At 45.9% G+C, this 14,160-nt stretch overlaps 1 long non-coding RNA gene across 1 annotated transcript in view; it reads right to left on the bottom strand.

Annotated features, from left to right (window-relative positions):
- Nucleotides 1–221: 221 nt before the first annotated feature.
- The window catches only part of LOC148542047 (uncharacterized), a 53,026-nt gene continuing 39,087 nt past the window's right edge, over nucleotides 222–14,160 (bottom strand). The window contains exon 3 of the long non-coding RNA XR_015878526.1: nucleotides 222–842. This is a non-coding gene — a long non-coding RNA (uncharacterized LOC148542047). The remainder of the gene's footprint in view (nucleotides 843–14,160) is intronic.

The raw sequence follows: 14,160 nt of genomic DNA, 5'->3' as shown, positions 1-14,160 counted from the left end.
CTGGTGACCAAGCGTCAGAGCAGCGGCGCAGTGGCACAGACACCACAGTTTAAAGCACATCTATGAAACTATGCCACACAGCAGTGGCAGAAATGAAAGGTAGTGCTAGATGGAATTGTCCTTGGGCCCTCCCACCCACCCTTTATGTTGGATCTTAAAAAGGACATGCACACTTTAACAAACGAAGCATTTCAGCGACAGGTACTGCCACTTTGTGGCTGAAGTGCTTGGTTTGTTTGGGCCCCCACAAAAAAATCTTCCAATCTACTAAAGGCAACAGGTCTACAGTGGCATGATGTCACCAGCATTGCCATCCTCACCCTCATCAGTGTGCACATCATCCGATTCCTCACACAATATCAGTTCATCCCCGCTGGAATCCACCATTACAGAAGTATCTGTACTGTGACGTGATGGGTGGGGAAGGTTTTCCTCGTGAAATTTCCAGTTCATTTTAATGAACATCATTTTTTCTACATTTTGTGGAAGTAGCCTCCTTCGTCGTTCGCTCACAAGGTTCCCGGCTGTACTGAAAACTCTCTCCGAGTACACACTGGAGGGTGGGCAGCTTAAATAATGCAAAGCCAGTTTATACAAGGGTCTCCAAATTGCCTTATTTTTCTTCCAATATTCGAAGGGACTCTGTGACATGTCTATGTGTACGGTGTCCTGAAAATAATCCTCCACCATTCTTTGGATGGAAATCGTATTAGATGGAGTTGCGGTAGAGGTGTCACTGGTGTTGGGCAAATCTTTTAGACCCGACCAGATGTCAAAATGTTGACTTGACTTATCTGCATCACCACTGGGTCTTTTGGAAAAGGTGCATTTTTTTCTGGCTGCTGCTGGAGAAACCGAAGGAGGAGATGTCATCGTAGTGCCACGTGTTTTTTAAAAAACCCTGCACCACTAAGTTTATTGTGTGAGCAAAACAGGGGATGTGTTGGAATTCACCCAGCTGTAATGCTTTCACTATATTTGTAGCATTGTCAGAAATCACAAATCCTGAGGAGAGTCCAAGTGGGGTAAGCCATGTTTCTATGACATCTCTTAGTTTTTCTAAGAGGTTGTCAGCGGTATGCCTCTTATTGAATCCGGTGATGCACAGAGTTGCCTGCCTCTGAATGAGCTGGTGTTGTTTGTTAGATACTGCTGCTGCTGAAGGCGATTCACCCACCCAGTGGGCCGTCACAGTCATGTAATCTTTAGTTTGTCCACTACCGCTTGTCCACATATCTGTGGTTAAGTGGACAGCGGGTACAATAGCATTTTGCAGACCAATAATTAGGCTCTGTTTAACGTCCTGGTACAGCCGAGGAATGGCTTTTCGGTTAAAATGAAACCGAGATGGAATTTGGTACCGGGGACACATGACCTCAATAAGCTGTGTAAATCCCACTGCATTAATTGAGGATATTGGACGCAGATCTAATATTAGCATAGCTGTCATGGCGTCAGTGATCCGCTGTGCGACAGGGTGAGAGCTGTCATACTTGCTTCCTCTTGCAAGAGATTCTTTAACAGTCAATTGTTTTTTTGGTATACTACTAGTAGTCTTCTTGGTCCACTTCTGGGATGAAGATCCACCAGCAGCAGCAGCAGCAGCAGGCCTAGCGCTCAAAGATTCAGTTTCTTCTGAGGTGTCCTGGAAATTGGAGGAGTCACCGTGACTTAGCACTAACAAATTGGATGTTGTACTACCACTGATCATTCCTGAGGATATTGAGGAGGAAGGTGTTGTTGGCGGAGATTGCAGGTGCTGGGATTTAGTAGAGAGAAGGCATCTAGCTAATGCTGGACTGCTTGTTGTTATTTTTTTTGCAGTAGTTTCTGTTATCAAACACCTGTCATGAGCTCGCTGCAGATGACCTAATAGCGTAGAGGTTCCTAGATGCTTAACGTCCCTACCTCTACTAACTGTGGTCTCACAGAGGCTACAAATGGCTTGACAAACATTGTCAGGGTTTGGGTAAAAGTAATTCCACACAAAAGATGTGGATTTGTTGGTTCTATGCCCAGGCATGGCAATGGCCTTCTTATCTTGGCCAAGAGCTGCTTCCACTGGTGCCTGACTTATACAAATAATATCCTCATCCTCAACATCCTCATTAGTGCCAGCGTCAGCTGCACATATATTCCTCTCATCCTCTTGCAATTCCACGGTGGCATCCTCAATTTCTATGTCCTCGGCAATACTGCTCATCCCCACAACTGCAGATGGAAAAGAAACTGTGGAGGGCGGCTTCTCTGAAAGGTCAGGCTTACACATAGAAATGCCACTCGAGGACCCACTTAGACTCTCCTCAGGGATTTCTGACATTTGTGTTTCAAAAAACACAGTTTGTTCTACTGCCTTATTGGTTTTAATTTTTTTCACACTTCTATAGTCTGATTGAAAAGGTCTTTTATCATCATGAGAGGCACAAGATGCCTCACAGACATCACTGACAGTTGCAGAACCACCATTCAGAAATAAAGGGCAAAGCCTGAGTCTTTCCTTGCCGCTACGTGTAGTGACTGGTATGTTGCCAATTTTCTGTTTCTCTGCAATAGTAGTAGTCTTTAGAGGTTTTTTTTTTGTCTTTACCCCTGTGAAATCTACATTTTTTGATTTCAGGTTCCCTAAGTTTTTAAAGCCTCTATGCCCTTGAGCATCAGCTTTAGATGAAAGTGATGGACTTCCAGCCGCTGCAATGCTAGCATTTACATGTTGTTTCTGCTCTCCTCTCGGTTCATTCTCGTGATCCATATTACTTTATCACTATGAACTGGAGTCACGGAGCTTGTATACACAAAGTGGGCTATGCCCTTTCACGGAGCTTGTATAATAGACACAGTGGGCTTATGCCGTGTCACGGAGCTTGTATAATAGACACAGTGGGCTATGCCCTGTCACGGAGGCTTGTATAATAGACACAGTGGGCTTATGCCCTGTCACGGAGCTTGTATAATAGACACAGTGGGCTTATGCCCTGTCACGGAGCTTGTATACACTCAGTGGGCTATGCCCTGTCACGGAGCTTGTATAATAGACACAGTGGGCTATGCCCTGTCACGGAGCTTGTATAATAGACTCAGTGGGCTTATGCCCTGTCACAGAGCTTGTATAATAGACACAGTGGGCTTATGCCCTGTCACAGAGCTTGTATAATACTCAGTGGGCTTATGCCCTGTCACAGAGCTTGCATAATAGACACAGTGGGCTTATGCCCTGTCACGGAGCTTGTATAATAGACACAGTGGGCTTATGCCCTGTCATGGAGCTTGTATAATACACTCAGTGGGCTATGCCCTGTCACGGAGCTTGTATAATACTCAGTGGGCTTATGCCCTGTCATGGAGCTTGTATAATACACTCAGTGGGCTATGCCCTGTCACGGAGCTTGTATAATAGACACAGTGGGCTATGCCCTGTCACAGAGCTTGTATAATACTCAGTGGGCTTATGCCCTGTCACGGAGCTTGTATAATAGACACAGTGGGCTTATCCCCTGTCACGGAGCTTGTATACACTCAGTGGGCTATGCCCTGTCACGGAGCTTGTATAATAGACACAGTGGGCTATGCCCTGTCACGGAGCTTGTATAATACTCAGTGGGCTTATGCCCTGTCACGGAGCTTGTATAATAGACACAGTGGGCTTATGCCCTGTCACGGAGCTTGTATAATACTCAGTGGGCTTATGCCCTGTCACAGAGCTTGTATAATAGACACAGTGGGCTTATGCCCTGTCATGGAGCTTGTATAATAGACACAGTGGGCTTATGCCCTGTCACGGAGCTTGTATAATACACTCAGTGGGCTATGCCCTGTCACGGAGCTTGTATAATAGACACAGTGGGCTATGCCCTGTCACGGAGCTTGTATAATACTCTGTGGGCTTATGCCCTGTCATGGAGCTTGTATAATACACTCAGTGGGCTATGCCCTGTCACGGAGCTTGTATACACTCAGTGGGCTAAGCCCAGTCACGGAGCTTGTATAATAATACACTCAGTGGGCTATGCCCTGTCAGTTGTCACGGAGCTTGTATAATACAGTGAGTACACTACACATACACACAGTGGGCTTATTATGCCCAGTCACGGAGCACACACAAAGGGCTTATGCCCAGTAAAGTCACAGCGGCAAGAACACTGCCCACTCTAATCTATTTAACACTAGCACAGACAGCGCACTACCTAACTACCTAACTACGCGGCGTCACACGTGAAATGGCGCCGACAGCCGGGCGCCGCGCCTTTTTATAGAGGCCGAACGTCAGCCGGCTCCCGCGAGAATCCGACGCCGGACGGGTGACGTTCGGCCTCGAGGTGGAATCCGAGTCAGACGGGAACACCCGAACTTGCGTTCGGGTGGACTCGGATTCCACCTGTTCGGAGCGGTTCGGTTTCCTCAGAATCCGAACCGCTCATCACTAATTTTTATATTGGTCAAGGATATTATATGCAAATACATTTGTAACTGTTGCTCTTAGCCTAACGCATGAAAAACAATTAGAAAAACCTATAAGGGTGTACACCAAAATTTGTCAAATTATAAGTCAGTGAGTTATGGACACAAATGTAAGAATATAAAAAATAGAGGCTAAAAATAAAAATACACCCCTCCATTTTTTTTAATGGTATCAAATGTTATCATGTACAGTTAAGTTTGGCAAATTTATTTGTTGTGGTAAATGCGGCCCTGCCATTCATGTACTTACTGGGGTTTGTTACCGTCAGGGCCGTAGCTAGGGTAGTGCGGCCGGTGCCATCACACAGGGCACCACAGGTAAGGGGGCGCTGTTTGGGCCTGTGAAATTTCTATTTATTATCATTCTCTCTTATAGCTTCCACTTATTTAATCTTCTGCATCTCCTGGCCTCCCATATCTCTTCCCTGACCCTTCCCCATAAGGCCATTCTCCTTTGTACTTTGTGCATTATGTCCCTTTAAAAATTGAGGGGTGCACCAATGTTTTTTCATGCCACAGGGCACCAGAAAATTATGGCACATACCACGTTAAACAGAGCCATACCTCTACATTTTGGTAGCCTGTGCCAGATAAAAACATAGACGCACCCCACAATTTTTAAATGGACTTAATGCACAAAGAAAAAAGGAAAATAGCCTCATGGGGGAAGGGTCAGGGAAGACATATAGGAGGCCAAGAGATGCAGAAGCTCAAATAAGTGGAAGCTATAAGAGAGAATGATAATAAACAGAAATTTCACAGGCCCAAACAGCACCCCCTTACCTGTGGTGCCCTGTGCGATGGCACCGGCCGCACTACCCTAGCTACGGCCCTGACGGTTCAAACCCCAGTAAGTACACGAATGGCAGGCGGCATTTACAACCACAATAAAATTAGCCTAACTTAACTGTACATTATAACATTTAATAGTTTGGTATTGCAGTGCATGTGCTTACAGGGGACAAGGCACTATACGCTTAACAATATGGCTTGAGTACATAGATCAAAGTTGATGTTAGTGTACATGTGCTTAAAAGTGACTAGGGCACTGCTGTTCAATATAAAATATTACAGTTAATGGGTCAGGATGGACTTACAGGCAAGATGTTAGTATTTATTAAGGTTTATTATAACAGTGCCAGGGTCAGGGTGCTGTTAGTGTGCATGGCTTTACAATACAAAACACTTATGGTCCTCCAGCTACTGTACAACTACACATCACAGCATGCCCTGCAAACATTTTTAACATAACACCATGCTAACATTATGGCAGGACATCCTGGGATCTGGAGTCCTACAAAAACTGGAGGGCCATAGGTTAAAGATCCCTGCCATCTAGCGCGTGGGGGGGGAAAGGGGGGGTGCTGGCTTCGGGGGGGGAGAGGGGAGTGGGCGATTTTCTAAAACTGAAAAAAAAATTAAAAAAGGGGCAAGATGTGGCTAAGGTATGCAATACAGGGTATAGGGACAGATTGCACTTACCTAAAACAAATAGAAATATGACAGATCTCTTCCTCCATGGGCTGGCTCCTCTGCTCCCAGTCGCTGTCTTCTCTCCTCAGGGTCCTGGATTGCTGGTCACTGCTGCTGCTGTCTCTCTTGCCAACTTTGTTCACCAACAGGTGCCCTTGTCAGCAAGCCAAATTGATCAGGGACACTGCACTCTCCACACTGCAGGCTGATCAAAATGGTGGCTCACCAACAGCCAATCAGAGCCTGGGGAAAAGGGCGCCAGGCCAGCCCTCAGTTACCCGCCCCCTTGCAAATCCCGCCTGACGTACAAGTACCCGTCGAAAAGTCTCCACCTCCTGATTCGTGGCATTGGCTAGTTTCCGCATCTTTGGGCGTTTCGACTTTTTCAAATTGATTACGGGGATAAGCGATGGCACGCGCGTAACTTTAACACAATTTAAAACTGCGATGTGCTGCGTTAACTTCACCCGTCAAAACGGCGAAGTTAACGATTTTATATTGAATACCCCTGAAAGTCTGAGCATAGCAGTGCCACCTGTGGTCGTTTAGCAGTACTGACTCAAGCCTAATGGAGCTGTTGTGCTCTCTCTGTCACTGTGTCTAACTCCTCCCACTTGTTTTAGATCCTGATGAACTGATCTTTGCCAGAGCTGTGAACTGAGGGCCTGATTCTGACCCGCTCGCGAGCAGGTCGATGGTGCCCAAGTGCGCATGCGCACGATGGAGGTGGCTCTGTCGTGCGCATGCGCGAGACCCAAGTAAGTCGTTAAGGGTCTCACACCAAAGGGGGCGTGCTGTCGATGGTGAGTTGACAGCACGCCCCCTTTGGTGGGCGTGCCGGGGACATGGCTGCCCAGACGGAGGCGTTCCCATGGGAACGCCTACCGTCTGAGTCCAGCCCCACTGACATCACTAGTGATGTCAGTGGGAGTGCTTTTGGCTCTGATAGAGCCAAAAGCACTCCTGGGCTAGCGGCAGCGAGAGGCTACCGCAGGGTCTCGTTGCAAGCCCGATGGTCGCGATGGTCTTGACCATTGCGACCATCATTTTGGCCGCTCACTATAGCTGTGGGTGGTCACCCACAGCTATGCGAACGGCCAGGAGGCCGCTCCAAAAAGAGCAGGGACGGCCATGATTCAGAGCGAGCTCTCTGTCAGAGCATCCGGCTCTGAATCAGGGCCTGAGTGAACTAGTTGATTTTGAAGATCGGTTCATTTTGAACTGATCATTCGTCAACTACCCATCACTAATAGTGAGACCTATGTATTGTTGTAGGTGGTGATTATGGGGGTCATTCAGACCCACTCGCGAGCGGCAGTACGCTCGCAAGTGGGTCGATGTTCCCCACTGCGCATGCGCATGACGGAGGGAGCTCCGTCGTGCGCATGCGCGAGACCCGGCGAGCGACGGGCTTCCCATCGCTCCGGGTCTCGCACCAAAGGGGGCGTGCTGTCGATGTTGATTGACAGCACGCCCCCTTTGGTGGGCGTGCCGGGGGCGTGCCTGCCAGACGGAGGCGTTCCCATGGGAACGCCTACCGTCTGAAGCCGGCCCCACTGACATCACTAGTGATGTCAGTGGGAGTGATTTTGGCTCTGATAGAGCCAAAATCACTCCAGGGCTTGTGGCTGGGAAACCCGACCGCTGGGTTTCCCTCGCAAGTCCGATGGTCGCGATGGTCAAGACCATCGTGACCATCTTTTTGGACGCTCGTATATGCTTGGGTGGTGATCCACAGCTATACGAGCGTCCAGGAGGACGCTCCATTTTAATGGAGGAGGGCCCTGATTCAGAGCGAGCGCTCTGGTCAGAGCATCCGGCTCTGAATCAGGCCCTATGTACACTGTCTGCTGTGCCCTGTATGTTGTTATACATGTAAATGTATGTTATACACCATGTAGTGTGACCTATGCTTTGTTATATATGTGTATGTATGCTGTACATTATATAGTGATAAATATGCATTAATATACAGTCAGGTGCATAAATATTGGGACATTGACAGAATTTTCATACTTTGGCCTCTATTCACCACCACAATGGCTTTGAAATGAAACAAACAAGATGTGCTTTAACTGCAGACTGTCAGATTTAATTTGAGGATAATTACATCCAAATCAGGTGAACGGTGTAGGAATTACAACGGTTTCTATATGTGCCTCCCACTTTTTAAGGGGCCAAAAGTAATGGGACAAACTAAACAATCCTAAATCTAACTTTCACTTTTTAATACTTTGTTGCAAATCCTTTGCAGGCAATTACAGCCTGAAGTCTGGAACGCATAGACATCACCAGACGTTGGGTTTCTTCCCTGGTGATGCTCTGCCAGGCCTCTACTGCAAATGTCTTCAGTTCCTGCTTGTTCTTGGGGCATTTTCCCTTCAGTTTTGTCTTCATCAAGTGAAATGCATGCTCAATCGGATTCAAGTCAGGGGATTGACTTGGCAATTGCATAACATTCCACTTTTTAGCCTTAAAAAACTCTTTGGTTGCTTTTGCAGTATGCTTCGGGTCATTGTCCATCTGCACTGTGAAGCGCCGTCCAATGAGTTCTGAAGCATTTGACTGAATATGAGCATATAATATTGCCCGAAACACTTCAGAATTCATTCTGCTGCTTTTGTCAGCAGTCACATCATCAATAAATACAAGGGAACCAGTTCCATTGGCAGCCATACATGCCCACGCCATGATACTACCACCACCATGCTTCACTGATGAGGTGGTATGTTTTGGATCATGAGCAGTTCCTTTCCTTCTCCATACTCTTCTCTTCCCATTACTCTGGTACAAGTTGATCTTTGTCTCATCTGTCCATAGGATGTTGTTCCAGAACTGTAATGGCTTTTTTAGATGTTGTTTGGCAAACTCTGGTCTTCCTGTTTTTGTGGCTCACCAATGGTTTACATCTTGTGGTGAACCCTCTATATTCACTCTTGTGAAGTCTTCTCTTAATTGTTGACTTTGACACATATACACCTACCTCCTGGAGAGTGTTCTTGATTTGGCCAACTGTTATGAAGGGGTTTTTCTTCACCAGGGAAATAATTCTTCGGTCATCCACCACAGTTGTTTTCCGTGGTCTTCCGGGTCTTTTGGTGTTGCTGAGCTCTCCGGTGGGTTCTTTCTTTTTAAGAATGTTCCAAACAGTTGATTTGGCCACACCTAATGTTTTTGCCATCTCTCTGATGGGTTTGTTTTGATTTTTCAGCCTAATGATGGCTTGCTTCACTGATAGTGACAGCTCTTTGGATCTCATGTTGAGAGTCGACAGCAACTGATTCCAAATGCAAATGTCACACCTAGAATCAACTCCAGACCTTTTACCTGCTTAATTGATAATGAAATAACGAGGGAATAGCCCACACCTGTCCATGAAATAGCTTTTGAATTAATAGTCCCATTACTTTTGGCCCCTTAAAAAGTGGGAGGCACATATAGAAACTGTTGTAATTCCAACACCATTCACCTAATTTGATGTAATTACCCTCAAATTAAATCTGAAAGTCTGCAGTTAAAGCACATCTTGTTTGTTTCATTTCAAAGCAATTGTGGTGGTGAATAGAGGCCAAAATATGAAAATTCTGTCAATGTCCCAATATTTATGCACCTGACTGTAGGTGTTGTGTATTGTCTAGTATGACGTGTATATTGTTATATATGTTTAAATGTATTGTATGCATTGTACACTAGGAGCTTTGCATTGTTATATATGTGATTGTGTGCTGTCTAGTGTAACCTGCCTATGTTGACCTGCGTATTGTCTGTTGTAACCAGTCTATTGATACCTATGTATTGTCTGTTGTACACATACACAGTCTATTGTGGCCTGTGTATTGTCAGGCAGTATTAGCTATTTAGAGTGTACTAGGGATGGACATCAAAATACGATGGTTGCAGACCATCAATGTTTTTTGATGGCGTTTCGATGGCAACCTTTCTTTTTTAGCAGGCAATAACTGGATACAGAGGGTCAGTGATGGGACCTAGAGGTGTCAGCTGCTGGGCACACAGTAGGTCATACTGCTGCGCTGCTGTACCTGCTGTGCTCTGGCAGAGGAGAGGAGACTAGAGATGCTTAAGGGGCCTATCCACTAGGTGACCTGAAAGACTGAACAACTAGCGTTCACACCTTCAGGTCGCCGAGCTGCGGTGCCCGCACTGAACGGCGTTCACTGAACGTCATTCAGTGCTGGAGTCCGACCTCCTATCTCTGAACATGCCAAACCTGTCGAGTGTCGTCAGGTTGATGGGCATGTTCAGTAGATAGTCAGGGTCAGCAAGGACCCAGTGTGCATGCGCATCGCTGGTCCTTGCCGGCTATCCATTACACGACTTTGTGAACATTGTCGGATTGTTCACAAAGTCGTGTAATGGATAGGCCCCTTTAGAATGGACTGTACTATTACACAACGGCTCTCCATTTGGTTGACTTGGTGACGCCACTCTGTCGTTATATAGTCTGAGCGGGACCTGCGGCTAGCCCCACCTTCAGCTTTACGCCGCCTCACTTCCCTTGCCCTACCCAGTGGCAAACGCAGGATTTTGAAAGGGGGTTTCCTAATATAGAACCAATGGAAAAACTTTTAACCACAATACTATATGGTCGTTGAACTTTTGCTGACTTCTAGTATCCCGCCGCCAGCACACATTAACCTCTATAGGAAAAAAATTAGCACAATGGCCCCCACAAGCAAAAATCCACACACATTGATCTCCACAGAATAAAAAGAAAATATATTGGCCACAATAGGAAAAAAATTAAACAGGAAAACACAGGAAAATAATAAAATTCATTGGCCCCCACAGGAAAAATAAATAAAACTTGGGAGGGGTTAGGGTGGGCAGTGTATGTCCCTGGGGCTGAGGAATGTGTGAAATGGTGGCTAGTGTATGTTTCTGGGTTGGGGGGTACTCTGTCTATGTAGCCAATGGATATGGTGGGAGTGTATGTCCCCAGTTTAGTCCTATATATAGCAGAATGTGAAAGATATAGAAGAGTAGGATAGTGTGTAACAGAGGGTGATGTAGCAGAGGAAGATAGTGTGTAACAGGGTGATAGATGTAGCAAAGGATAGTGTATAACAGAGGGTGATTGATATGGTAGGGGATAATGTTTAACAGAGGGTGATAGATGTAGCAGAGGATAGTAGGATAATGTGTAGTAAAGGGTGATAGATGAAGCAGAGGATAGTGTGTAACTGAGGGTGATAGATGTAGCAGAGGATAGTTGGATAATGTGTAGTAGAGGGTGATAGATGTAGCAGAGGATAGTAGGATAATGTGTAGTAAAGGGTGATAGATGAAGCAGAGGATAGTGTGTAACTGAGGGTGATAGATGTAGCAGAGGATAGTAGGATAATGTGTAGTAGAGGGTGATAGATGAAGCAGAGGATAGTAGGATAATGTGTAGTAGAGGGTGATAGATGTAGCAGAGGATAGCTGGATAATGTGTAGTAGAGGGTGATAGATGTAGCAGAGGATAGTAGGATAATGTGTAGTAAAGGGTGATAGATGAAGCAGAGGATAGTGTGTAACTGAGGGTGATAGATGTAGCAGAGGATAGTAGGATAATGTGTAGTAGAGGGTGATAGATGAAGCAGAGGATAGTAGGATAATGTGTAGTAGAGGGTGATAGATGTAGCAGAGGATAGTTGGATAATGTGTAGTAGAGGGTGATAGATGTAGCAGAGGATAGTAGGATAATGTGTAGTAGAGGGTGACAGATGTAGCAGAGGATAGTGTGTAACAGAGGGTGATAGCTATAGTAGAGGAAGATAATGTGTAGGAGAGGGTGACAGATGTAGCAGAGCAGGACAGAGCTGAGTTGAATGTGTTGTAATCACATTTACTAAAGTGCTCCTGACCAGAAGACTTACATAAAAAGGGCTGTGCATCGTCTCCTGCATGTGTAGGGAGATCGGCAGCTCCATGACACTTCTTCCTGTTAAACAGCATGTGCCAGCTCTTGCATGCTGCCAGGTCCCGGAGCATACTGGGAAAGAGAGTTTCCCAAGCTACACTCTAACACTCCATTGAATGAAAAGTGCACTTCAACTCCCATGAGTCACCTTGCATATGGTGAGTCAAGCAGACTGCTCAACTCCCGGAGCTAGCCGATGACTGTTTACAGCTTCCTGATTGCGTTCCGCAGCGGAAGGCAAATCCTGGAAGCTTTGCAGCCTGCCCGGCTGACTTACGAATCAGTCAGGGACAGGTTAGCCGGCTGTGATGGATGGATAATGTGACCGGCTCAACGGGAACTCTCTCCCGCTGTCCCGGCAGCACAATCAGCCCCTGCCTGTCTGAGCTCCAGTATTTGATGCGCGGCGATGGATTGATGAACAGGGGGGGTTTCTGGGTACTCGGAAACCCCCCCTGCGTGCACGTATGCTACCATTGCATTCCCCCTGTGGGCCTTTCATGCCCCAGTCTGACACTAGATACACTACTGCATAAGATGCCTCCAAATGTAGCCATCCTGGAAGGAGTAATATATGTAACATATAAAGCTAATCTATAGAAACAGCGCCAACATAATAGCACGTCACAGGGTACATAGAATAGTTTCCCAATACTCATCCAGAAGGGGACCTACATCTTCTCACCTGGAATGAAGCTGGAGAGGCCATCAGTCATAGTCATAATATAGCAATAGCAAATGGAGGGGAGCCGCCTGGACCCCAGGGCTGTAGCCTGTTGTATTACTGATGTGATTAAATAAAGTTGGTTGTCAGCCACTGGAAATGCCTGGGACCCATTCTCAGCAACATTCTACTAATAAAATATGGTACTTAGGATCTATGTAATGTATGTGTATATGAATATTACATCCCACAGATACTGTATACCCTGGTGTGATTGGTGCACTTATAACATCCCCTCCCATCAAAGATGCCCATGCCAGGGCTTTCCTGACTGGTTACTGCAGTCACATGAACATAAACATGAATTAATCAATGTCAGCTGTTTAATGTGCTCTAGTGATTTCTGCCTTCCATCAAGCAGAGTCCCGGAGGTCCCAGATGCAGCCTCTGGTGACCTTATATAGGTCTGTTCACTTGCTGCCCTTGTGATTTTTGACAACTATTATAATACAAAGTTCTAATAATAATAAAAAGTAAAGTTCTACTTTGGGGAAGGGAGAGAATGTGGTGCTGAGTTTTATGGCCAATATGATGTTTACCTAAAAGTATCACAATACGTCTGAGGGAAGTCAGTGCCATAAATAGTGATTAATCCTTAATTGAGGTGATCACTGATATACTGTAACATTAAAAAACAACGTGACCAGTGAAATTGGTTTCATACAAAGCCCCATATCCCTTAGGTCAGTCATACAAAAAGACACCAGGGGCCTCAAACCAGAAATAACCAGTATTGCCCTGTCTGTTGGAGTCTGTGAGGTCATGCTGGGATGTCATAATAGTAACTGCCTGTATCAGGGCTTTGCTGTTGCTGCCTCTCTCATACACTACCAGTTCACTGACACTGCACCACACACCTGCAGGAGATACTCCACCAGGTTAGTGACTGGACAAAGATAAGGGCAGCTTAGTTCCATGCGTCGACAGACAGCGTGACTACTGTAATATGACTTATGACCTTGGGGACAGGGCAATATTGGATAAAAACAGAATCTCACACCTAGTGGGACAGTGTCATTACAGCCCAAAGCATCTGCATCTGGGACATCTCTTATAGGTGTTAGGTGGGTATTGTCTGGATGGGACTATACTGTTCCTCATTAATTCTTTTACACAGTGCTCCAGCTGGGAGGTGGGTGTTGGATGGGACTATACTGTTCCTAATTAAATTCTTAACGCTCTGCCTCCTAAGTCCAGTATGCCAGTATTGCACCCTGTACCATTGTTATTAATGTGCAGAGGTGAGAGAGAATTACAGCATATTGTGCTTTAGTAATTTGTTTTTATCCAATATTGTCATTAGTAAATATTACATCTATATCATAGTTTGGGCTCCATGTACGAGTGATACTAAATGCCGTTGGCATATTTTGTTTCGTATCACTGTGATACATACGAATATGCAGCTGGTATTTATCATCACATACCTGTCCAGCGAGGCCCAGTGGTGCCCTCCTCCTCCGCTGCTTCCTCTGCTGTGTTGCTGGCAGCCTGACTCTGCCCGTGATGGGTCACTGACTAATGCACATACGTGACGACCATCTGTGTATGTGCATAGAGCTCAAACCCTGTGGGGACTTTAGAA

This window comes from Taudactylus pleione, unplaced genomic scaffold (genome assembly GCF_031769625.1).
Source record: "Taudactylus pleione unplaced genomic scaffold, aTauple2 ptg000016l, whole genome shotgun sequence".
Classification (NCBI taxonomy): domain Eukaryota; kingdom Metazoa; phylum Chordata; class Amphibia; order Anura; family Myobatrachidae; genus Taudactylus; species Taudactylus pleione.
The sequence above is the reverse complement of the archived record's forward strand: the minus strand, read 5'-3'. Positions and strand labels throughout refer to the sequence as shown.